The sequence below is a fragment of the Geotrypetes seraphini genome, chromosome 1, assembly GCF_902459505.1.
Source record: "Geotrypetes seraphini chromosome 1, aGeoSer1.1, whole genome shotgun sequence".
Lineage (NCBI taxonomy): Eukaryota > Metazoa > Chordata > Amphibia > Gymnophiona > Dermophiidae > Geotrypetes > Geotrypetes seraphini.
This window is the reverse complement of record NC_047084.1, coordinates 49,638,645-49,663,574: the sequence shown is the minus strand read 5'-3', so window position 1 is coordinate 49,663,574 and position 24,930 is coordinate 49,638,645. Positions and strand designations below refer to the sequence as shown.

At 43.8% G+C, this 24,930-nt stretch overlaps 1 long non-coding RNA gene across 1 annotated transcript; it reads left to right on the top strand.

Annotated features, from left to right (window-relative positions):
- The first annotated feature begins 80 nt into the window (after positions 1-80).
- Positions 81-24,186, top strand: LOC117352635. Its single transcript, XR_004537743.1, has 3 exons — positions 81-291; positions 1,823-2,252; positions 23,921-24,186. It is a non-coding gene; the product is annotated as an uncharacterized LOC117352635 (long non-coding RNA).
- The last annotated feature ends 744 nt before the right edge of the window (positions 24,187-24,930 follow it).

Sequence of the window (24,930 nt, the reverse complement as noted above, 5' to 3'; positions counted from 1 at the left end):
ATTTTAAGTTAACATAAGGTTATTTCCATCTTCAGATGCATTTGTAACTGGAAATCCTGTGTATTTCATTGACCTATAAAAGTATCAGATTGCCTCTAGTGTCTGTCTTGCAAAAGACGATATATCTGGGAATACTTTCCTTGTTGAACAAAAATAACAGCACTAAAACTCTCCTTTAGGAATGCAGCAGAGACAGGTGCTGGAGTTCAAAGATCAAAAGCAACAGAGCCAACTAGACTCGATGCTTGAAATGCGGTGGGAAAAAATCTCTATGGATTATTCATCTTGTAGGTTTGTTCCGATGGTTGTATTTTAAACCCATTTAATTATATGTGCGCTCTATTACTTTTTTTTTTTCTAAAGTGCTTTGGTCATCTCTATGGACCTGGAAGGAAAATTTAAACAAATGGTAACTAATATTCTTATTTAATCTTCAGATAATTCACGTTCTAATGCACTGGTAAGAAAATTAAAAGGTTGATGCTTTAGTCTAGGCATTGTGTGACATTTGCTACAGAGTACAAATATTTCTGAATAATTAGCATAAAGCATTTTCTTTTTAAAATAAATGGTAGGGTAGCTGTGTTAGTCCACTTTTAAAGGTATTGGCTCTCTTTTACTAAGCCGTGGTAGAGGTTTCTACCGCAGCCCAGGGCGCTATATACTCCGGTGCTGCTCCAACACTCATAAGAATTGGAGCTTTAGCGCTCTGGGGAACGGTAAAAACCTCTATCGTGGCTTAGTAAAAAGGGGGGAATATATGGAAATAAAGCAAAATAAAGAAAAGAAGATGATACCGTTTTTATTGTGCTAACAATACACTTTGTGATGAACTTTCAAAGGTAACCCTACTTCTTCAGAAAAAGAAGGGTTACCTTTAAAAGCTCATCACAAAAAGTCCAATAAAAAAGGTATCATTTTATTTCTATTCATTACTCTTAAGAAAAGCTTTTAAGAGCATTCATTTCAACCCTTCGATTTAAATATAAGCCATGTGTTAATGATTATCTATTACTGATCCATCAATATGCTTCACTCAGAGACAATGTCTGACATCATAGCAATAATACGTATTTTTGGAACTATAAAGTTTCCAAGTATTTTAATGACTAGCATCAAAGGCTTCCAAAGAATCCTTCATGAATATATGCAGTTGAATTCTATAGTGACAGAGGTTGTGGCTCATGATGTTTTCCCTCAGTTTGTCCTCCTTTGACACCCAACTGATGAGAGAAGAATGCCTTGCATAGTTATGTAACAGTGAGAAAATATTTGGGGATAGATCATCACATTTGCCCTATAACCTTTAACAAGTTTAGCCTAATACTAGGGCTCTGAGTAGAAAGTCAGATTGAACCAAAACTGAAAAACAGACTTGAAAATGTATTTTCCTGAAAGTAGAACTAAATTGTTGTTACGTCAAAACTGGAACTGAACTGAACAGCAATATCTTGTTTTAGGATTAACAGTTCAAATTTTTTAAAAAGTTGTAATAAAACAGAAAAATAAGTTTTCGTCCAATTTTGTCTGTCTTTTGTCTACATACAATATTATATAGGCCATCTCAATTTCTATAGCACTTGAGAAAGCTTTGGAAAAAATAATCTGTAATAGTTGTGATAAATTTATTCATGGCGGCTAAAGCCATCCATAAATTTAGCAGTTTTAAGGAAAACTGAGGACATCTTTGTTGACATAAACTCCTGTGGTCACTGAAGCTTCAGTTTGGTATTATAGCTTAGGTTCTTGGATAAGAAAGAAAAAAAGATATTGTAATTTAAATGTGCACTTTTATTTTAAAACAATTTGGTATATATTTTAGGTGATCCAGCAGTGTCGGAAGGAGGGAGAGAGAGTCGCTCTAAATCCCCCACCACCACAGTCCCACTGCTTGCCACCATTGAAAAGGAACTGGAAAGAGACAACCTAAATCACATGGCAGCTCCACAGCCACCAGGAGCTGCCCCTCTGAGATCCAGCGTCGTTGGAGTGAGGGAGAGAGTCGAACCAGTATGGGAGAGTTGGTCTGCCCTTCCCCCCTCTGATGCTCCCACTACATGTCGCCATTGAAAAGAAACCAGAAAGAGATAAGCTAAATCAGAGGGCAACCCCATTGTCACTAAAAGCTGCCACTTCAAGATCCAGCATTGTTGGAGGGAGGGAAAGAGTTGGGCTGGCATGGGAGAGTCGCTTTGCTCCCTCAGACGCTCCCACTTCGCACCACCATTTAAGCATCTTTTGATTTTATGTTGGTAAGAAGGCCTTCTATTTACTTTCTTTTTATATTGTTTTATATTAGAGCTTGGGCTTACAGTATGTGGCCTTTGTGAGCAGCTCAGGATAGAAGAAAATGGCCTGCAGAGGCACTATCGATGCCTAAGGGCCTATGAAGAGCAGAGGCAGCCCTCTAGAGCAGGGGTGTCAAAGTCCCTCCTCGAGGGCCGGAATCCAGTCGGGTTTTCTGGATTTCCCCAATGAATATGCATTGAAAGCAGTGCATGCAAATATATCTCATGCAGATTCATTGGGGAAATCCTGAAAACCCGACTGGATTCTGGCCCTCGAGGACCGACTTTGACACCTGTGCTCTAGAGGGAGTCCTGGTACTGGTGGTTGTCAAGTCTTGTTGAGGGCTGGTAACCAGGACCCCAGCAAGGAGCCACCCCAGAGGATCCTCAAGAACGGGGGTGTCAAAGTCCTTTCTCGAGGACTGCAATCCAGTCGGGTTTTCAGGATTTCTTCAATGAATATGCATGAGATCTATTAGCATACAATAAAAGCAGTGCATGCAAATAGATCTCATGCATATTCATTGGGGAAATCCTGAAAACCTGACTGGATTGTGGCCCTCGAGGAGGGAGTTTGACAATCCTGCTCTAGAAAGAGGGGAAGGCTACCAGAGTGCAGATTGGCATTAGTAGCCCAATAAAGGTACCAGACCACTTGAGTGCAATTAGCACCAGCGGCACAACAAGGGAAAAGGCTCCCTGGAGACTAGGGCAGAGATAGAATGTTCGTGGGAGGGCTGGGGCCCTCATAGCTAAGGGATAACTACCAGAAGGCTGCCACAGGTGCAAGCCTATCAGCTGGAAAGGAGAACACCCACCTACCTCTAAGAGCTGCCATTGTTTGGGTGAGAACTTGGGGACTGGGCAAGGGTGGATTGGAAAGGATGGGTCTAGGTACATAGCCATGCCCTCCTAGTGACTAAGCCAATAAATTTGGGAGGAGCATGCAATCACAGGATTGGCAGTCAAAACTGAGAGAGGCACAAAGAGTTCTGGAAATCCTGAATTTGAACTGAGAGTTAAAGGTTCAAGAGACTGTAAACCAAGGGTTTGAATATCTGGATAGAATATAAACACTGTTGAATTAACTGCACTAGTATTGGTTTAAGTGTTGAAGTATTGGAATTGTTGAAAGCTATTCTTGGCAATTTGTTTCATGATTAGGCCTATGTACATAGTTTAGATAAATCAGTTTAATTTTTTAGCCAAACTTGTTCACTGAAGCTGTGTGTTTTCTACAGCAGCTTTGTCGTCTATTTCAGTCTGTGCAGGGTTAAATTCTGCCACTATGTGCTTATTTGCCTCCCTTTGTTGGGTAGGGATTTAGTTCTTGTGTTAGAAGGAGCTAGGGTTGCAGGCAGGAAGGCTAGAGTAATTGCTCCTTTCTCTTCACTGACTTAAAGAAGAGTTCTGGCTTGCAGCCTGCTAGAGGTGTACTGACTCAAATTACACTCACACCTAAAGCCAGATAAAGTGGGAGGATATCTCTGAGTTAGAGACCTTCCCAGTGAGTCGTCTCCCAGCAATTGAATAGCACCCCACCCTCCTGGGCAGAGAGAATCTCCAGCAGCTGGTCACTAAGCAATAGATTACTGGTGTAGAGGGGGGAAGGGTAGTGAGCTTCCAGAGTTGCTGGAAGGACGATTGATAGAACAAAAGGTGGATCATTAACTGTAATTGCCCACTGGAATGTGGCCGAGGAAGTGCCTTTTGTTCTCAGTATATCAGAATGCTGGCTTTAAACTTTCGCAAAAGGATGCTTTCTTGATAAGTGCACTGAAATGTCTTAATTTAAGGCAGAAAGCACTGCTTTTCTTGGTTTTTTTGAGACTTTTCAATGATCCAAAGTTAACTTCCATACCAATTTGCTAGGTCACCCAAATCTACAAGGCATTAATTATAATAATAATAATAATTTTATTCTTATATACCGCCATACCCGGAGAGTTCTAGGCGGTTTACATCAGTTACAGTAGTATCTGCGTTGACATGCAGATTTACAAACAGTTTGAACAATTTTAAACAATTTATCAGCAATATACAATTTATCAGATAAAAACAAATGTTAAAGCAGGTTTACAGCATTTTATCATGTAAAGACAATTTATCCGATATAAGTAGTTTATCGGATATAAGCAAGTGTTAATGGAACTTAACAGAGGATGACGGGCGGAGGGGAGATAGGGGAGAGGGGAGCAATTAAGGGGAGGAGAAGAGCGGGGGGGAGGGCGGGGGGGGTGTGTAGTAATGTAAGCAGGGGGGGGTTGTTAGGGGTCTTGTTTGTCGAATAGGTAGGTTTTGAGTGATTTTCTGAAACCGAGGTAAGTGGGGGCCTCGAGTATCATTTGTGCAAGCCATGGGTTGAGCTTAGCTGCTTGGAAGGCGAAGGTTTTGTCTAGGAATCTTTTAAGATGGCAGAGTTTTAGAGACGGGAAGGCGAACAACTGAATTCTACGGGATTTCTTGTTTGTGTTGTAGAGGCTAAAGTGAGAATTGATGTAACTTGGTGCTGAACCATTTATCGATTTGTAGCAGAAGCATGCGAATTTAAAGAGGACTCCAGATTCAAATGGCAGCCAGTGAAGTTGGTGGTAGAAGGGGGTGACGTGTTCCCATTTCTTTAGGCCGAAGATGAGACGCACCGCGGTATTTTGGATTATTTTTAGTCTCATGGTGGTTTTCTTTGTGGCGTTGAGGTAAATGATGTTGCAGTAGTCAAGGATGCTGAGGATGGAGGATTGTACAAGTAGGCGAAAAGAGGTGTCGTCGAAGTATTTTTTTATGGTGCGGAGTTTCCACAGTACAGAGAAGCTTTTCCTGACCATGAGATCGGTGTGGTTTTCTAAGGATAGATTTTTGTCCAGAGTGACTCCCAGTATCTTTAGGGTGGGTTTGAGGGGGAAAGTTTGTCCTTTTAGTTGAATTGAAGTGTCCTTGATTTTGTCCTTGGGGGTGGCTAGGAAGAATTTTGATTTGTCGGGATTGAGTTTCAGTCTGAAAGATAACATCCAGAGTTCAATCTGGTTGAGAATGTTTGTAATGTAGTTGAGTCGTTCTTGTGAGAAATTGGTTAGTGGGATGGCTATTGTGATGTCGTCTGCATAGATGAAAGATTTAAGTTTGAGGTTGTGTAGAAGGTTCCCTAGGGAGGCCAGGTAGATATTGAACAGGGTGGGTGACAGGGAGGAGCCCTGAGGGACCCCGCAGGTATTGTCCCAACTATATGAGAACAAGTTGTTCTTGAGCACCGTTTAGGATCTATTTCTTAGGAACCCCTGGAACCAGTTGAGGACCTGGTCGGAGATGCCGATGTGGGCCAGGCATTCAAGGAGAATGGAGTGGTCGACCAGGTCGAAGGCACTGCTCAGATCAAGTTGTATAATCAGGGCGCTTGAGCCCTGGCTAAAGAGGGTGTGGAGGTGGTCGAGAAGGGAGGCTATGATGGTTTCAGTGCTGTGATCTGCGCGGAAACCTGATTGATTGTCGCTTAGGATGTTGAATTTTTCAAGATATGCAACGAGTTCCGCCTTTACCATCCCTTCTGCTATTTTGGTAAATAGGGGGATGCTAGCAATTGATCTATAATTAGCAGGGGAGTTTGATGGTTCTTTCGCGTTTTTTATAATTGGGGTGATCATAATATGACCATGCTCTAACGGGAAGTTTCCTGTGGATAAAAGTGAATTGACCCATATCATCATGTTTGCTTTGAAGTGGGGCGGGGCGGCTTTCATGATGTTTGGTGGGCATGTGTCCAGTTTGCAGAAGGAGTGTGTGTATTTGTTGTAGTAGGTATTAAATGTATGCCAGTCGATTGTTGCGAATTGTTTCCAGCTTAGGTCTGTTCTAGTTCCTGTGTCTGGGTTCGATATGTCCGGGTCCAGGAGAATGGGGAACAACTCGAGTGGGTTGGGCCTGGTAGGTAGTGTTGATCTTAATTTTTGAATCTTGGTGTTGAAGAAGTCTGCAAGGGTGTTGGCGGTTAAAGTGGATTCTTCTTGTGTGTTTGTGAAGGTCTCGATGTTGTATAGGTCATTAACCAGTTTGAAGAGGTTACTACTGTTGGTTTTTATGTTACCAATTTTGTGGGAGTAGAAGTTTTTTCTTTTTTCATTAGTGAGGTTTTTGTAATTTTTTAGTTTTAGTCTCCAGGCCAGTCTATGTTCTAGGGTACCAGATTTTTGCCATACTCTTTCTGCTTTTCTGAGGTCCTTCTTTAATAGCAGCAGTTCTGAGTCGAACCAGCCCTCTTTGTTTGAGGTTCTTATTCTGCGTGTTTTAATGGGGGCGATCTCGTTTAATATGTTGGTACTATCCTTGATCCAGGAGCTCATGAGCTGGTCCATTTCTTCTGTTGGGTTGGTGTTGATTTCAAAACGGGACCAAAATTCAATTGGGTCAATCTTTCCTCTGGTAGTGTAGGATATGGTAGTTCTGGTTTTGCTGTTTTGGGAGGGTTTATGTTGGCATCCAATGGTGAAGGTACATAGACGGTGGTCAGACCAAAGCGAGTCTGACCAGTTGCCTTGTTTCCAGTAGAAAGTGGGGTTGGTCTGATCCTTAGATGAGAGAGTCACCAGGTCTAACTGATGACCTCTTTGGTGGGTTTTGATGGGGGGGTGTTTGTCATAGCCTAGTTGGGTGAGGAGTGACCAAAAATCTAAGATTTCTGGTTGGTCGGGTTGCTCGAGGTGGATGTTAATGTCCCCGCATAGTAGGTTGTAGGGACTTGTTAGAGAATTGGTTAGTAGGGTTTCTGCGAAGTCCTCTTTGGATGTGGTCCATTTTTTTGGAGGGATGTAGAATAAAGTGATGGTTAGTGAGGAGGGCAGTGATTTTGATGTTAGGGAGATGTATGAATTTCTGAGTTGGGCGAAGATGTTGTGTTGAGAGTGGTACAGTTTAGTTGGTCTCGGAAGATTATTGCAAGACCACCTCCTCTTCCCCATGTTCTGGCTAGTGAGAGAATTTTGTTATATATACATAATTTTCCCCTAATTATATTTTGGTTCTTTTATCTTATTCATTGATTTACCCATTTATTACATATATTCTCTTTTTCTCTGTTTGTTGCCATGTCCTGACATCATCACGTCACCACGTCGGCACATTTTTGGGCGTTTGCCATGAAGGGTCTCCAGGGCGTCTTTAAAGCTTGAAGCCGCCATGTTTCATTTATTCGTAGAGTGGTGATATTTATGAGTGACTCTTTAAAGTTCACATGTTCTGGATATTTGTGATTGGGCTCTATCCGAGCCGTTTGTGTGTTTGTACATGTGTGAATGTTTAGTATTTATTCTTTATTATTTCAGCTTGGTGCGTGTATGTGCGTGTTTGAGGTGCTTTTCAGCCCACAAACTTTTCATTGTTAGTACATGAGGTTTGGTTAGCAATGAATTGCATTTGTATTTTGAATGATAGGACTTCCAAAACAACGGTGTATTAGCAATGACCTGTATTTGTACTTCACAATCCCACTTTTAGTTTAGTTTAAACTTGACCTCTATTAGGAACCTGTAGTGGGATTTCTTTGCATTTGCACTTTATGCCTGCCTCATCCTTGCCATAGATTTTGCATTTGCACTTTATGTTTTATTCTTGCCACAGATTTTGCAATTGCACTTTATGCCTCATTCTTGCCATAGATTTTGTATTTTATGAAGCACCTTGCACTTTGCATTTTTTCTTCTTCTTTTTAATTATTTATCAGGTATTTATTTATTTATTCTTCTCATTTGCACATTCACACACAGACACTATTGTATATTATATATTTTATATGTATATTTATAATATTTATTATATTTATGGTTGTATGTATTAGTAAAGTTTTTGTCCACATGGTGTGCTTACAGGCATAGTGTATATGCTATGTCCTCTTAACCCCTTTTCCCTGGTGTTAAAAAAGTCTATTTGGTTTTGGGAGGGTGTGAAATTTTGCACATATTTTTTTGGTATGTATGGACTACATGAAGTATGAGGCTATTCTCATTTAGACTTCGGTCTGGTGCTGGTCACCTTTTGAGATATTGCCTGAGCCAGAGGTCTACGTTCATTCAGTTATGAAGGGCTCATACTGATGTCCATTATTTATTCATTCATTCCATTTATTTGTAGTTTTGCCCCATTCCCTTAGACTTTTTTTCCCCAGGGATTAGATGTATTAGCCAATTTTGGATTATTCTACTAAAACTAGGCATCCTTCCAGACTCCAACACGCCATACTTTATCCCATCTGTGTCTCATGCAGGCAGGATCAATCGATAGCTGATTTTTCCTTGTCACTACTATATCTCAAAAGGTAGGATTGTTCTGTATGTTTCAAAATGAACCAAAACTATCCAGCCATACCTGGGGTTTATTTCTTCTTTCATTTCATTAACGATGCAAATTATTTCCAAAAAGAATGGGAGCAATTTTACAATTAGGCACCTCCATTTAGGACCCCAAGGTTGTGTGATGAGAACCTTCTATAACGGCTTCTGGGCATCCAGATTCCATTACATAATACTGGCAGAAACTGGTGTTGGCACACCTTACATTTACACACCAGCAGTTACACCACAGAAGCAGAAAATTGGAGGCAAATAAAGACCATAAGGCCTATCCAGTCAGCACATCCATGCCATCTTCCTTAGAGATCCTATTGTCCCAGGTTTTCTTGAATTCAAATACAATTTTCATCTCCACTGGGAGGCCATTCCACAAATTCACCACCCTTTCTGTGAAGAATATTTCCTCAGGTTATTTCTCAGTCTGTTCCCTTTCACCTTCATTCTATGCCCCCTCATTCCAGAGTTCTTTTTCAGACTCATCTCAGTACATTTATGCCATATAAATACTTAAACATCTCTATCATAACTCCCCCCTCCTGCCTTTCTTCCAAAGTATACATATTGAGATCTTTAAGTCTGTTCCCAGATGATGAAGACCACTGACCAGTTTAAAAGTCACGTTTTGGATTGACTTGATCTTTTTGAAGGCATGGTCTCCAGAAATGTACACAACATTCTAAATGAGCTCTCATATCATTAATTCCTTTTCTTACTGGCCATTCCTCTCCCTGTGTACCCAAACATCCTTCTAGTTTTTGTGGTCAACTTTTCTACCTGTTTGGCCACCTTAAGATCATCACATATGATGGCATGCAATTCTCATTCCTCTGCCTTGCACAAAAGTTCTTCATGCTCTACAGTACTGTTCCCTCAGGTTTTTGTAGCTCAATTGCATGACAAGGCAGTCTTTAGCATTAAATCATAGCTACCAAACTCCAGACTATTCTTCAAACTTCATTAGGTCTTCCTCTTGTTATCCACACCAAGAGTCTACTCCAGTGTATCGCAAACTGTGTGCCTCCTGAAATTTCAGGTGTGCCGTGACACACTGGCGAGGAGAAGAGTCATCCATGCTGGCTGACTGCCTATAGGACGTGCCTCTCGCAGCAAGAGGCAGTCAGCTAGCGCGAATGACTCTCCTCCTCGCCAGAATCTCTACTCCTCTCTCCATACCTCCCCTCCTCCTGAATTCCTCCACCGAAGCGGGTCGCGGCCAAATGGGCCTCCGCACATGCGCGAACATCGACCGCTCACTTCCAGGTGCCTTCCGGCTAGGGCATTGGGTTTAAGTGTGCCGGTGGCCGGAAAGTTTGCGAGACACCGGTCTACCCTTTTACAGATTTTAGTATCATCTGCAAAGAAGCAAACCATATCAGACAGCCCTTCAGCATAACTGCTATAACATAATTGCAGCAGGGAAATGCGTAACTTACATTATTCTGTAAGTTATGCATATAAATGGGAGACATGCCCATGCCCCACCCATGTGTATGCCCTTTGCATTTACCACTTATGTGTGCCCTTAGAGAATAGACCTTAAACCTTTGATTCTATAAATAATGCCTAACTTCTAGGCACCAAGGAGCACAATTGTCAATCATCCACTGGGTGCCATTTATAGAATTGTATCTAGCAGCACCTAAGTGATCTTAAGCACCAGTAGGTGTTGAAACCTTAGGCACCCTCCCATTTATAGCAAATATGCAAAATAGGTTTTCTTTACACAACTTAAGCGTTTCTATCTGATGAGAGGAAAAAGACTGCAGATGCCTGCGCTGATTTATAATAATAGTTTAATCAGCTTTCAGCATGTCACGGTATCTTTCATGTATCAAAAAAAACTTATGTGAATAAATAATTGTGATGTCATTAACTTGTGTGACAATCATAAAGGTGATAATATTAAGTATCAAAAAGAAAAATAAAGAGGAACCGGAGCAAAAATCCACAAACGCTGAAGCTAAAGCTCAAGGCTTAACTATTTTGTACCTAAAGCATACAGTTGAAGCACATATGCAGGAGAATTAGCCTCAGAAGCTACCGGACAGTCATTGCTCCAGAGCTAGGATGGAGAACCCGAATTCCTCATTGGTTAACCTTCTATCATAGGCAACCCTACTGTGTCAGCTATAACGGTAAGGTGATTAAATATTAATCTAACAAAGTGCAAGCCACACTTATCTGTTGCTTCAATACAGACAGGCTTGATAATGTGGTACAGGCACTAGTGAAAGCTTCCTCTCCAAACAGCCGACGAAGGCCTATGTTTCATGATTGCAAAATCATTTCTTCAGGGCTCTGCAGTTTACTCATGCTGAGACTCTGCATTACTTTTATTTGTGAAGACTTTTTAATAAACTTTTAAATCCAGATCATCAATTCCAGTTCTGTTTGCTTTGCTTGGTTTTCCTCTTCTATGAGAAGCATGATTAGAAAGCAATGGAGGCAGCATTGCCAAGGTTATTTAGCTAAGTTAAATTTCAAGAAAATGCTTTTAAAATAATGCAAAGGCAGCGCCTTACTTTTCTCCAGCTGAATCATATTCCCCTCTGTCTCCTTACCATGTTGAAGACACACTAGTAGTGAGAGCCCTATAGTAGTGTTCTAGAGTTCAAGCATACTCTACAGTACAATATTGATTACAGATCTGGCTTGAAGTCTCAATTCCTTGGAATCCAGGTACCTTCTTACTTATTCAGGCCAGATTTGCTACGTCAAACTTCTTCATGGCAGCTGGTCCTCCCTCCTTCAATCGCCATCATCGTTTCCTCTTCCTCCCAGGAAAGGGCAGCCTGCATAAATCAAAGCCTACAACCGCTGTCCATAATGTTGACTGTTGGAGCATAAGCACACACCTCCCATGGATAATGTGACCATTTATTTTTTCCTCAAAAGGGGACATCTACTAATTTCAGCCCCGCCCCAAATACTGCCCTAGCCCCACTCCAAGCCCACCCTAGCCCCGCCCACAATTTCTTCCATTCATTTTTCATGTACACACAATATCTTATTAATTCATAATGGTAACCATAAAATTAAAAAAAAACCCACAAAGTACACTATAAGCACATTATAAGCGGATAACTTTAAAATATGCAATGTCACCTCAGTAACAACTAAAGAAAAATAGACAAATATAGTGCTTAATACAGACAGCAGATATAGATTCTCAAAACTGCCCCTCCCCCTCACTGCCTTCCAGCATTTGTCCCCCTTGTTGAACTGCTCCTTTGTCCCCAGCAACACTCCTTGCATCACTATGTCCAATATCCCCCCACCCTGCATCCCCTCTGTTCCCTCTCCACCATCATATGCAACTCATCTTAGCCTTCTCCCCCCTTCCTGCCTTCCAGCATTTGTCCCCAGCAGCATTCCCCACATTACTATGTCCAAATCCGCACCTTGCAGCCCCTCTCTTCTTACATGTGAACTGCTCCTCTTAGTCTTTACAACTCTTTGAACTGCTCCTTACTCCAGCACTTCTGGATGGCGGATGATGGCCCAGAACTCCAGGACGGCCCGGCCCGGCCCAAGCAGCTTTGAAACGCTGCATGTGGCTGACCCATACGCCTCTCTCCCACGTGAACTCTGACATTGGAGAGAAACAGTGGCGTACCTAGGGTATTTGACACCTGGGGCCATCATTTTTGACACCCCCCCCCCCCGGCCCATAATTTTTTGACACACACACACCCTGGCCCCGCCCTTGGTATGCCACTGCCACAGGGTAACAGTAACTCTCCAAAAACTTTACTACAAATGCTCTTGTGTGAATAAGGATGTAGAAAGGACAGAGCAAAAGTGCTTACAGAATTTGCCCAATTTGCTTCAGAGAGTTTTTAAAAAAAATTTTTATTCAGCATCCAGTACATAAAATCTCCCAGAAAGCAGGGATGTGAAAATGCAGGTCAGTAACAACGCCCTCAGGCAAACCCCTTAGTAAAATACCTAATACAGTATTAAAGCACAAGGCACAAAACTCCCAAGTCGACCACCAACAAATACAAACTACCTTTTAAGTAGTACAGACTGATGCAAATGATACATTTGCTCTGTTTGTCACAGGGTAAGGAAAATGATTCACTTCTATAGGTTGGAGCTGTGAACCTACAACTTTTGCACGGGAGTTTGATTTGTCCAGTTTTTTTTCCCCCTGGCTAGCAGCGGTCATTGGCTACGGTGCAATATCCTGACTCTGCTGATTATATTTTGGTGGCTTGCTGGAGGCTTGTGATCTATTGGGGAAGTAGCAAACCTGGCTGTCTTTACTGTGCTGTACGGGAACTTTTTACATTACCTGCGAAGTTTTCCAAAGTGTCTTCATTTTCCAAAATCCCCTTTGCTTCAGTCTCTGCACTTCATTTTGGGGCTTGCAAACACGTTTTACCATCCAACGTCAGGCGGCCACAGCCCCCTGCTGATAAGTCATCAGGCTGCCCCCAAAAGAGAAGAGCCGCTCTCCTTCACTCGCATTCCACCCCATGAACAGAGCGGCCGAGTTCAAAAACGTGTCCTGCACTGGCATCCTGCCTGCTTATACTGCAGTCCACAACCATGTGGCATGCTGCTGCCGCTGGAGGGCAAATTTATATCCGCGGCTCAGCACCTCTCCCTGGAAAAAACACTCCCCATACTACCATCAAACTCATACCTGAGGTCGCCCACCATCAATCTCGCAGGGTGACCCGTCCAAAGCACCCCGACAATCACGCGCCGACCCATTCTTCACCGACACAACCCCTCTCCCTTGGAGGCGTCCTGCCTTAATCAGAAGCGGAAGTTGCATTAGAGCAGGTCAAAGCAGCAGTTGGCTTGTAGGAGGTGACATCTTGAGTGGATGTGCGTGTCCCCAACTTTTCCAGGGTTTTGAACGGGTCCATCCCGTTATTACATCGCCCTCAACACTGAAAATGGGACATTTCGGCGTCCCAAAGTGGTGCGTGGGGACAATGGGACAGACAGTGTAATAACGGGACGATCCTGTTCAAAATGGAACGTACTTTACCCATGGAGCACAAAGCACACGCAGTTAACAAACACTTGCATTTCACGCACTTTTAAATAGTAGAGCGAGGGCAATCCCTTGATGCTTTGCAGAGAGGTAGCAGCAGTCTACGCAAATGTGGGGCATAAATGAGGGTGGTGCTGTATAAAGTTCTGACCCAGCTTGCACATGTTTTAATCATGAGGAATGAAAATTTTAGCCTTCTCTCATTAGCCCCATCTTTTTGCTGCCCTCTTTTATATTTTACACTAACGGGCACGCATAAGATGTGCCTTCAGCACATGTGCTCACAATGTGCATATAACACACATGTATACATTCCTGCTATTGTAAAAACTGTATGTATAGTATCAATATTACTGATGGTAATGGTTTCCATGCTGTTCTTCAATATAGGGCTACTAGATTTTTCGGATCGAAAATCCGGACCCATTGCCCCGCCCTCAGGCCCGCCCAGTTCCACATGGCCCTGTTTGGCATGCAGCACCTTCCCTTCAACCTGATCGATTGTCAGGAGGACATCTGCGCATGCGCTGGTGTGGTGTGATGATGTCACTTGCATGTGCATGACGTCACCACATTGCATCTGTGCTTAGGCAGATGCCATCCCTGTGTTGCTGCTAGCTGGAAGCTTTTCAAAACCTAGACAAAGTGCTGGGTTTTGAAAAGCCGTCCATACCTCCGGACATGTCATCGAAAAGGAGGACATGTCTGGTAACCCTACTTTAATGCCTTTAAATATAAGCTTTTCCCCAAAAAAATTTTTCACTCAAAAGGCTTATATTTACATGCAGAAAACAAGCACCAATGTGTGCTTTCACTTTCACATTTATTCAAACCTGCACACTTCTGTGTTTCATTCCCAGCATTTAGAGCAGGGGTGCCCAACGCGTCGATCGCGATCGACCAGTAGCTCAGGAAGGCAACGCGAGTCGATCGCGGAGCCTATCCCGGGCTCTGTGATAGACTCGTGTTGCCGTCCTGATCTACGGGCCGATCAGCCTTCCTCTCCAGTGTTCTTTCTCCCTAGGGCCTTTTAGCTGGGCGATCCGCCCAGCTGTCATCTGCCGCTGCTGAACAAAAAACCGGCTTGGAGATTTCAGCCCGTAGCGAACTTATGCTCCGGGCTCTAACGTGTGCGTGCCGGCTTCTCTTCTCTTCCCTCCGAAACCGGAAGTTATGTCCGGGGGGGGAGGGGAGAAGGGAAGCCGGCGCGCACATGTTGAGAGCCCTGAAGCAAGCGTTCGCTACGGGCTAATGCGGGAGACAGGTTAGTGAAGCATTTGTTCTTCTTCCTGCCGGGTCCTGCCTACTTTCTGTTTCCGCGAAGGCAGGACCCGGCAGCATTTCCCCCAATAGGTTGATCACGATCTTGGGCTGACCAGCCTTCCTCTTCCCGACGGCAGAATTGACGTCTGGGAGAGGAATGCTGGTTGGCCGAAGCAGGGAGAGCTTGGGGCCTGTTATTGGTGGCATTTGGTTCCTGGTCCCCGATGGTAATGGCAGTGGTAGTGGCTTGGGGGAGGGCAGGGAGAAAGAAAGAAAAAGGGCAGGCAGGGAGACAGAAGGAAAGAAGAGAAACAGAAAAAAATGAAAGGGAGGCAGAGAGAAAGAAAGGGCAGGGAAGAGGAAGGAAAAGTTGGGGGAAGGAATGAGGTCTGGAGGAGAGGAAGCATACACTTTTAAAGAAGGGAAGAAAGATTGTATGCACAGTCAGAAGAAGAAAGTGCAACCAGAGACTCATGAAATCACCAGACAAGGTAGGGAAAATGATTTTATTTTAAATTTAGTGATCAAAATGTGCCTGAATTTATATCTGCTGTCTATATTTTACACTAAGGTCCCCTTTTACTAAACCGCAATAGAGGTTTTTAGCGCAGGGAGCCTAGGAGTGTCGAGAGCAGCGCTGGGCATTCAGCGCAGCTCCCTGCACTAAAAACTGCTAACGTGGTTTAGTAAAAAGGGAGGGGGGTATATTTGTCTACTTTTGTATGGTTGTTACTGAGGTGACAGTGCATAGAGTCATCTGCTTTGACCTCTTTGAAAACCCTGGAATAGGAATGATGATTAACATTTTCTATGCGTACAGTGTGCGTTGTGTTTTTTTAAAATTTTATTGTTGGTAGATCATTGTGACTTGGTCATTTAAAAAGTAGCTCGCAAGCCCAAAAAGTGTGGGCACCCCTGATTTAGAGGCTTGCATGAGCTTCTTTCTGCTTCTGAAATTTGATTTGTTTCAGAAGCAGAAGGAAGCCCATGCAAACCTCTATAAGTCTATGCAAATAAATCCTGCTCTTACTGCTAGAAAACCTCTGCCAGCTCAGAGCTGGCATTGAGGTGTTTGAAAAGAGGATTTCTAATTTTTTTCAGATTAAAATCTGCCAGATTTAAGAACATAAGAAATGCCTTCACCAGATCAGACCCTAGGTCCATCCTGTCCAGCGACCCGCACACGCGGAGGCCAATCCCGGTGTTCCTTGCTAAAGACCTTGTTTACCCGTATCCCTCAATGTGTTTTGCATGAAGGTGTGCATCCAACTTGCCCTTGAATCCTGGAATGGTGGTCTCCGACACAACCTCCTCCGGGAGAGCATTCCAAGCGTCCACCACTCGCTGTGAGAAACAGAACTTTCTGATATTTGTCCTGGGCCTGTTGCCCCTCAGTTTCAGTCCATGTCCCCTTGTCCAAGTCACATTTGATTTGATTTTAATCTGGAAAAATTTAGAAATCCTTACTTCAAACACCTCAATGCCAGCTCTGAACTGGCACTGGTTTTCTAGCAGTAAGGGCAGGATTTGTTTGTACGCTATTCTCTGAGCATTGGGAGGGAATAGCACAGGACCTCATTTACATCCGTTTACATTTAAATACAATTTGCGCTAATCGTTGGCGTGACCATTGTTTTATGCAATGCAGCCCTCCGAACATTCTATGCAGATTAACACCAGTGCTAGTCCTGTGCTAATCAACTCTAGCCTCAGTGTTAGGTTCTGAACATCAGCCCATGAAATTGAGCAAAGGGAGAAGATAATGGGCTAGATTCATGAACCTGCCCGATCAGGCCCGATCCGGGCAGGTCTGATGAATTCTCAAAAAAACAAATGCAGATGGGGGTGATCGGAGGAACGCCCCCGTCTGCCTGCACGGATCGCTCTATAGCAGAGATTAAAAAAAAACAAAAACCAAAAACAACTACTTCCATGCCTTGACAGAGTTTCTGAAGACCAGTGCTTTGTTGCAGGTCTTCTTTGCCGAATCTTTCAGCAGCGAGAGAAAAGCTCTCTTGAGCCTCCCCTAATTTTGACTATTTCAGTCATTACGCAGTGTAACAATTAATATGACAACTGGACGCAAATTTGTAAAGAAACACCTCAGCTACACCTCAGCTACAAGAGAGAGAGCCTGCAGTGGGTGGTAACAAGAAGCTACGAGAAATTTTCTTGCAAGAGAGGGGTGAAAAACCCAAAAAGAGCGCTGGCGAGGTTAATTTATTGAAACACTCTTTTGTGTCAGCTGTAAGCTTTGCGTTTGTAAAACTGACAGATAAGCATTGTGAAAATAAACAAAACCAGGAGTTTAGAGGCATTGGAGCCCGTGGTTTTAACCCACTTCAAGCTCGCGGGTTAAAACCATAGGCTTGCACTGCGGGGAAGGGTGGGAGATTCAGGGCAGGCAGCCAGACGTGTTCGTTTTTGGGGCAGGCAGGCGTTCGGCAGGGAGAGTCGGGGCTGACAAAGCAGAGAGCAGGGCGGCAGAAGGCAGGGTAGCCAGAAAGGGCTTGAGCAACTGGTCCTCAGCAGTCGCTTGAGAGTGATCGGCCAGCCCAGTCGACGTTGCAGGGTTTTGATTTGTGAATTGGGTCCCTGCCTGCTTTGCATGCTGTTGCCCTCATTTGCATGTGCGGATCGCAGGACGGTCGGCAGAGAGGTAAGTGAATCGGGCCAGAGTTGCTAAGGGGTCGCAAACCGATTGGTTTGCTTTGTGAATCTAGCCCAATCTGGACAATCAGCTTTCACAGTTACATTTTTTAAGTGATTTTATTATAAAAGATAACGTCACATGCCTTTGCAGATAAGAATACACAAAAATAACAAATTAGCACATTCCAGGTTCTTGTACGGAAACCAAAGCAAACTGCCTCAGGTGATCTTTCTAATGAACAGAATACTGTTTTCAACTACACACTGTTAATTGTTAACAGCTCTAATAGGCTCACACATTCCTTAGGTTAGAGTAATGAAACTCAAGCCATTTGCTAGATTATATGAAAGGATTAATATTGGAAAAACTTAATAAATTGGAAAAAAAATGATGGCTTCAAAGCATAACTTAACTAATCTCTTTCTGTCATACTATATTGAAAGCTTTCCAGGTGGCACTAATATATACTGTATGCTGAGTTAGAAGTAAAGGGCATAAGAACATGTGGAGCGGCATTTTAGAAAGGATGTCCAAGTTCCACTACTATAAGAACATAGGAATAGCCTTACTGAATCAGACCAATGGTCTGTCTAGCCCAGTAGACCATCTTCACAGAGGTCAAACCAGGCCACAAGTACCTGTTAAAAACCCAAATAGTAGCAACATTCCATGCTACCTATCCAGGGCAAGCAATGTCTGTCCCCATGTCTGTCTCAACAGCAGACTATGGACTTTTCCTCCAGGAACTTGTCCAAACCTTGTTAACTGCGCTTACCACATCCTCTGGCAATGCGTTCCAGAGCTTAACTATTCTATAAGTGAAAAAATATTTCCTCCTACAGGGAAATGTATTTAAATGTATTTCCCTGTAACTTCATTGAATGTCATCTAGTCTTTGTAATTTTTGATGGAGCAAAAATTCAATCCACCACTCAAGATTTTGTAGACTTCAATAATATCTCCACTCAGATATCTCTTTTCTAAGCCGAAGAGCCTTAACCTTTTTAGTCTTTCCGCATACCAGAGGAATTCCATCCCCTTTATCATCTTGGTCACTCTTCTTTGAACTTTTTCTAATTCCACTATATCTTTTATGAGATAAGGCAACCAGAACTGAATGCAATATTAAAGATGAGGTCGTACAATGGAGCGATACAGAGGCATTATAACATTCTTAGGCTTGCTTACCATCTCTTTTCTAATAATTCCTAGCCTCTTGTTTGCTTTTTTGGCTGCCGTTGCACATTGAGCAGAAGATTGCAGCATATTGTCTACATTAATGACACCTACATTTTTTCTTGGCCTCTGACCCCTAAGGTGTATCCTAGCATCTGGTAATTATGATTTGGGTTATTCTTGCTAATGTGCGTCACTTTGTATGTATCCACATTAAATTTCATCTGCCATTTGGACACCCAATCTTCCAATTTCCTAAGGTCTGCCTGCAATTTTTCATAGTCTGCATGTGTTTTAGCAACTTTGAATAGTGTAGTGTCATCTGCAAATTTAACCACCTCACTCATTGTAGCAGTTCTAGCTCCTGACATCTATCTTTTTGGACACAGATGTTATTTCCCCTTTTGAAATGGGGACTGAATGTATGTTTTCTGATCCCATCCTAGACCCATCCAAAACATACCTAGATCATGCTCCCATGGCTAATCTCAAACCCTGCTATTATGCTTGGCTACTCTTTCCCATCCCTTTCAAGTTCCCAAGGGTTTGGTACCTCTTTTCCCATGCTGTCTGACATCTCTCTACCTTCTCTCCGTGGAACCAGTCTCTCTTCCCTTCTCTTCCTCACCGCCTAAGTCTGACAAAGCTATCCCTTGTGCCTCTTGCTTCTCCCAAGTCCAACACCACCATCCTGCTCTCCTGTCGGCTCCTCTCACTGGCGGGGATCGAGAGGAGCCGCGGCGACACCTCAAGGGGCAGGAAGGAAAGCTACGAAAAAAGACTCCAGCCACTAGGTCGTCGTCTTCGCTCCTCTCCCCGGCACACCTGAACCCCCGTTCATCCTCTCATCCGACCATCCCTTCGGCTCCCTTAGTCTCTTGCCGCCACTTCTCTTCTCTTCACCCCCCGCGGTCCCGCCTCCCATCCGACCCTCCCTTCGGCTCCCTTAGTCTCTTGACGCCGCTTCTCTTCTCTTCCCGCCCCGCGGTCCTGACAAATGTCCTGACTCCAGCAGCGGCCGCAGCACTCTAAACACGCTGCTTCGCGGCCTGCTAATGCCCTGATTTGCTCTGCCCGACATGGCAGAGCAAATCAGGCCAGTAGCAGGCCGCGAAGCAGCGTGCTTAGAGTGCTGCGGCTCCTGCTGGAGTCAGGACGTTTGTCGGGTCCGCGGGAAAGGGGCGGCAAATAAGAGAAATCTGAAAGGTGCTTGAAGGAAATGAGAAAAACGTCGGCAGTCAAAAGGAAAATGATATGACAAAATTATACTCATACCGATGCTGTACAGGAAAGTGAAAGGTAGTCAACCCCCAACCCCCCCCAAAAAACCCAAACCAAACACCCCTTGAGCTTTATTTATAGGACATTATAAGGTATTCTGGAGGTAACACACAACTCGAGGTTAAAAAAAATGTGCTGCGAGGCAAACAGCTTTGCTTGGGGGGGTGGGAAGGCAGAAGGGGGGCCACGGAGAGACAGTCAGGGAGGAACTGGAGGGGGAGAGGGAAAGGGGCCTGCTTTGGGGGAGGGGTGTACTGGGAGACAGACAGCTTTGCTTGGGGGGGGGGAAAACAGAAGGGGGGGCCACAGAGAGACAGTCAGGGAGGAACTGGAGGCAGAGATGGAAAGGAGGCTGTTTTGGGGGAGGGGTGTGTTGGGAGGCAGACAGCTTTGTTTGGGGGGAAGACAGAAGGGGGGCCACGGAGAGACAGTCAGGGAGGAACTGGAGGCGGAGATGGAAAGGAGGCTGTTTTGGGGGAGGGGTGTGTTGGGAGGCAGACAGCTTTGTTTGGGGGGAAGACAGAAGGGGGGCCACGGAGAGACAGTCAGGGAGGAACTGGAGGCGGAGATGGAAAGGAGGCTGCTTTGGGGGGAGGGGTGTGTTGGGAGGCAGACAGCTTTGCTTGGGGGAGGGGAGACAGAAGGGGGCCACAGGGAGACAGTCAGGGAGGAACTGGAGGGGGAGAGGGAATGGGGGCTGCTTTCTAGCACCCGTTAATGTAACGGGCTTTAACACTAGTCCCCCAATAAAAGGCATACAGCAAAATAAAATGCATGACGGGCTACTCGCTACACAAGCAGCGAAATTAGACAGCCACCTCTCTAATTTACTGACCTCATCACCAAACTACAAAACCTTCAGAAGAGAAATCAAAACTATGTTATTTAGGAAATTTATCGAGACAAGCTCATGATATAATCAGTTACCTCAATCTATCTCCAGACCCTAAATGTTCCAACCAAATACTATAGTTTTCTTGTAATCTTGTAATATGTAATCTTGTAATCTTGTAATATGACCAGAATCTCCTCTTATTATAATCCGCGTAGAACTGCAAGATATTGGCGGAATAAAAGACGCCAATGTAATGTAATGTAACTTCCGTCCATTCAGCTCCTGAAGGCCTTCCTGTGGCTACATCTTGTCCTTGCAGAAATAACAAATTGCAAGGCAGCCATACATATAATATGTACACTATCACAATACATTCAATATATTCTCAAGAAGGAAAGGATCCAGGATAGAAACAAGGAGATTTGAGAGATCTTATTACCCTGGAACATAAATGGGAAAATATTGCTCTGGGGATCCAAGATGGTGACTGGAAACTTGTGTGAAATGGCGAAGCACAAGGGAAAACCTCAGACATTTGTCTTCAAGTTAGAGGTCTGCACAGGAACAGGGATTGCGGGAATCCCACAGGTCCCACAAGGATCCCCCTCCCAGATCTACGGGGATCCCCCTCAGGCTCATGGAACTCCAATGGTGATCCCCCCAGGCTCACGGAACTCCCACGGATATAGAACCGGGGTTCCCGAGGCCTGGAAAGAGAATTAGTAGAAGATAGACCAAAGCAGAAACTGAGACCAAGATGATTGAAAAACAAAATATTTCACCAGCTACACAGCAAAGAAGATGTTAATTTTGAGGGAAGCTAAGCTCAAAGTGGGAGGCCCAGCCCCCTTTCATGGTTATGCCACCAATTGTGTTTAGTACAAAATGAAGTACTTGCTGAGTTTGTTTTGGGGTTTCCAGTTCAGTTTTGGCACATTTTTCTTATGCAACCGTTGTCCTAAAAGTGCCTCTCTCAATTCTGCTTTAAATGATTTTGATGCTGTATTATTTGATTCTTTATTCATTGCTGCATTAAAAATCATTTGTGGATTTTGGAAGGACCTCTCACAAGTTACCTATGCCAGATGGTGGAACCAGATTTGTTTGCTTTACAGATATGAGTTTTTTATTGCCAAAAAATCCAACTCTTTTATTTCTTTTAACAAGAAATAGTCGACTCTACTGTCACATGACCTAATGCCTATTCTAATTCTTTCCGGTGATGTATGCATAAGGTGACCATACATCCCATTTTGAACGGGACTGTCCCTTTTTCAGATCGCCTGTCCCGTTGTCCCCACACACCGCTTCAGGACGCCAAAATGTCCCATTTTCAGAGGCGGCGTCCCAAAGCTGTGTATGGGGAAAACGGGACAGGCAATCGTGAAGAATGGGCTCTCTCCCTGCTTCACCACAAGAAAGGAAGTTCTGGGAATGGAAGCCTTCTCCCCAATCACTGCTTGGCTAGCCCGGAATTTCCTCTCCGATGTTTCTAGGCTGGTGCCTGGACCTTCCTTTCCTGCAGTTGTTGCCATGGTGGGTGGGAAGCAGCAGTGGGCGGCGGCGGCGAACCGGGTGGGGGAAGCAGAAGAATCGGTGGTAGGCCAGGCTTCGGAGGAAGGGAGGCAGACAGACAGGCAGGCTGGCTGGCTTCGGAGTGGCTGGGAGGGAGGGAGGCAGGCTGGCTTTGGAAGAGGGGGATGGGACAAAGGCTGGAAGGCAGTGAGGGGGACATAAGAAGGAGGGAGGGAGGGAGGAAGGAGAGAAAGAGGCAGAGAAATAGGGGGTTGTAAGCAGATTAGAAAGACTAGAGAGAGAAAGGCCTGGACCAAAGGGGAAAGACAGGAGGCAGATGCAGGATTATAGGAGGTTCAGAGTCAGACAGAGGGGGAGAGACCCTGAGGAAGAACAGAGAGATGCAAGATCATAACAGAGGAGGGAGAGAGAGGGAGACCTGGAACAAAGGTACAAAGGAGAACTGACACTGGATCTAGAGAGGATAACAGTCGGAAAAGAGAGAGAGACCTGGATCCAAAGGGGATGGGGCTGGATTGTGAAAGAAATGTTGGATGCGAAAGAAAGAAAGATTGGATGCACAGTCAGAAGGAAGTGCAACCAGAGACTCATGAAATCACCAGACAATAAAGGTAGGAAAAATGATTTTATTTTCAATTTAGTGATCAAAATGGGCCCATTTTGAGAATATATATCTGCTGTCTATATTTTGCACTATATTTGTCTATTTTTCTATAGTTACTGAGGTGACATTGCATATTTTAAAATCATCTACCTTGACATCTGTGAAAAAAACCCAAAACTCGTAAATGATAATTAACATTTTCTCTACATACAATGTGCTTTGTGTTTTTTTTTTTATTTTATGTTTACCATTATGAATTAATAAGATATTGTGTGTACATGAAAAATGAATGGAAGATATTGGGGGTGGGGCTGGGGTGGGGCTAGGGCGGGATTGGGGGAGGGACTGAAAATTAATAGATGTCCCATTTTGATGAAAAAAATAAATGGTCACGTTATATATGCATCTCTTATTTCTGTTCACTGTTATTTGTTTAAATTGTATTTTATAGTTGGTTTAAATCAGGGCTCTCAAAGTCCTTCCTTGAGGGCCGCAATCCAGTCAGGTTTTCAGGATTTCCCCAATGAATATGCATGAGATCTATGTGCATGCACTGCTTTCAATGCATATTCATTGGGGAAATCCTGAAAACCCTACTGGATTGTGGCCCTCAAGGAGGGACTTTGAGACCCCTGGTTTAAATAAACTAAGACTTTAAAAAAAAAATCAGAACTGTCAGAAGAATTGCTGCTTTTTATGGGGACAGGTAACTTTTAGGGGGGGACAGGTGGGGAAAGAGGAGATTCCTCATGGCGACAGGCGGGAATGGAGGGGATTCCTCACGGGGACAGGCAGGGACAGAGGAGATTCTGGTGGGGACAGACAGGGACAGGTGAGATACTAGTGGGGATGGGTGGATAAGGTTGGGATTTCTGTTCCCGCGTAACTCTCTACTCCAAGTCCAAGGTTCCCCCCTTTGTGTTTTGTTATACAACCAGGTATGCAGTTGGTTTCTGGAAGGGATGAACCCACTGGAGATATGCCAGAAACAACACGGCCAGACACTGCTCCTGAGCTGGAAATCTCTAACCCCAGAACAGTTAAATGTGCCGCCTCAGCCTGGGTGAGAAGCTTCTGCAGATTTTCCAATATTGGGCTTGTTAGAAGTTGAGATTTCTCTCTCCCGCAGGGCATCAGCTGGAGAGCTTGGAGGTGCTGCAGGAGTAGAGGCTTCTGCAATACAGGAAAAGGAACATCAAGGAAACACAGGCTTGGATAAAGCCATGGCTACAGCATCCAGTTGTGATTACTCCTCAATTTACAGCAAAGGGATCTCAGTGGTTGCAAAACAAGGGCCCTGTGTTATGTCCTCTGAATATCTGTTGTTGCATCCTACAAATTTCTTGTTTTCATACTTTATTGAAATTATATATTATACAAAACCTAAATTGTTATGACTTTCTGAAAGAAAAATCCTATATCAATAAATGATGTAATATAAATGATAATATAATATAAATACAGCAAACTGAAATAATGCACATAAGAGCATAAACTTGGCAGAGATTAAATTGTTGAAATCTGCATGGTAACTTCATACTGTTATTTGAATTGATTGAGCTAATCCCCTAATGGTTTATTTTACGTATAGAAGCCAGATTACCTCTATGCTCCATGACCATAAACTCCCATTTGTATGTAAAAGTAACTAGATTCTATCAGGATGATATTTCAGTTTGTGAGCTATTCTTGTAATCATTCAAAATAAGTTTTAGTGCCAAGATTAACAAAAAAAGGTACAAGGAGTCATGAACAATTTATAGGTTTCATCACTTGATTGACGATTTCATGGCAAACAATTAGCAGGATGGTTTGTTTGTCATTGCCTTCCACCCAAACCCTCACCCCCATCCCACTAAGGCCAGGTACTCATTGGCAACCAAAAGTGGATGGATGGTATCGTTGACTAGAGGCCAGCTACCTGACCAAAATTCCAGTGTAGGATTTG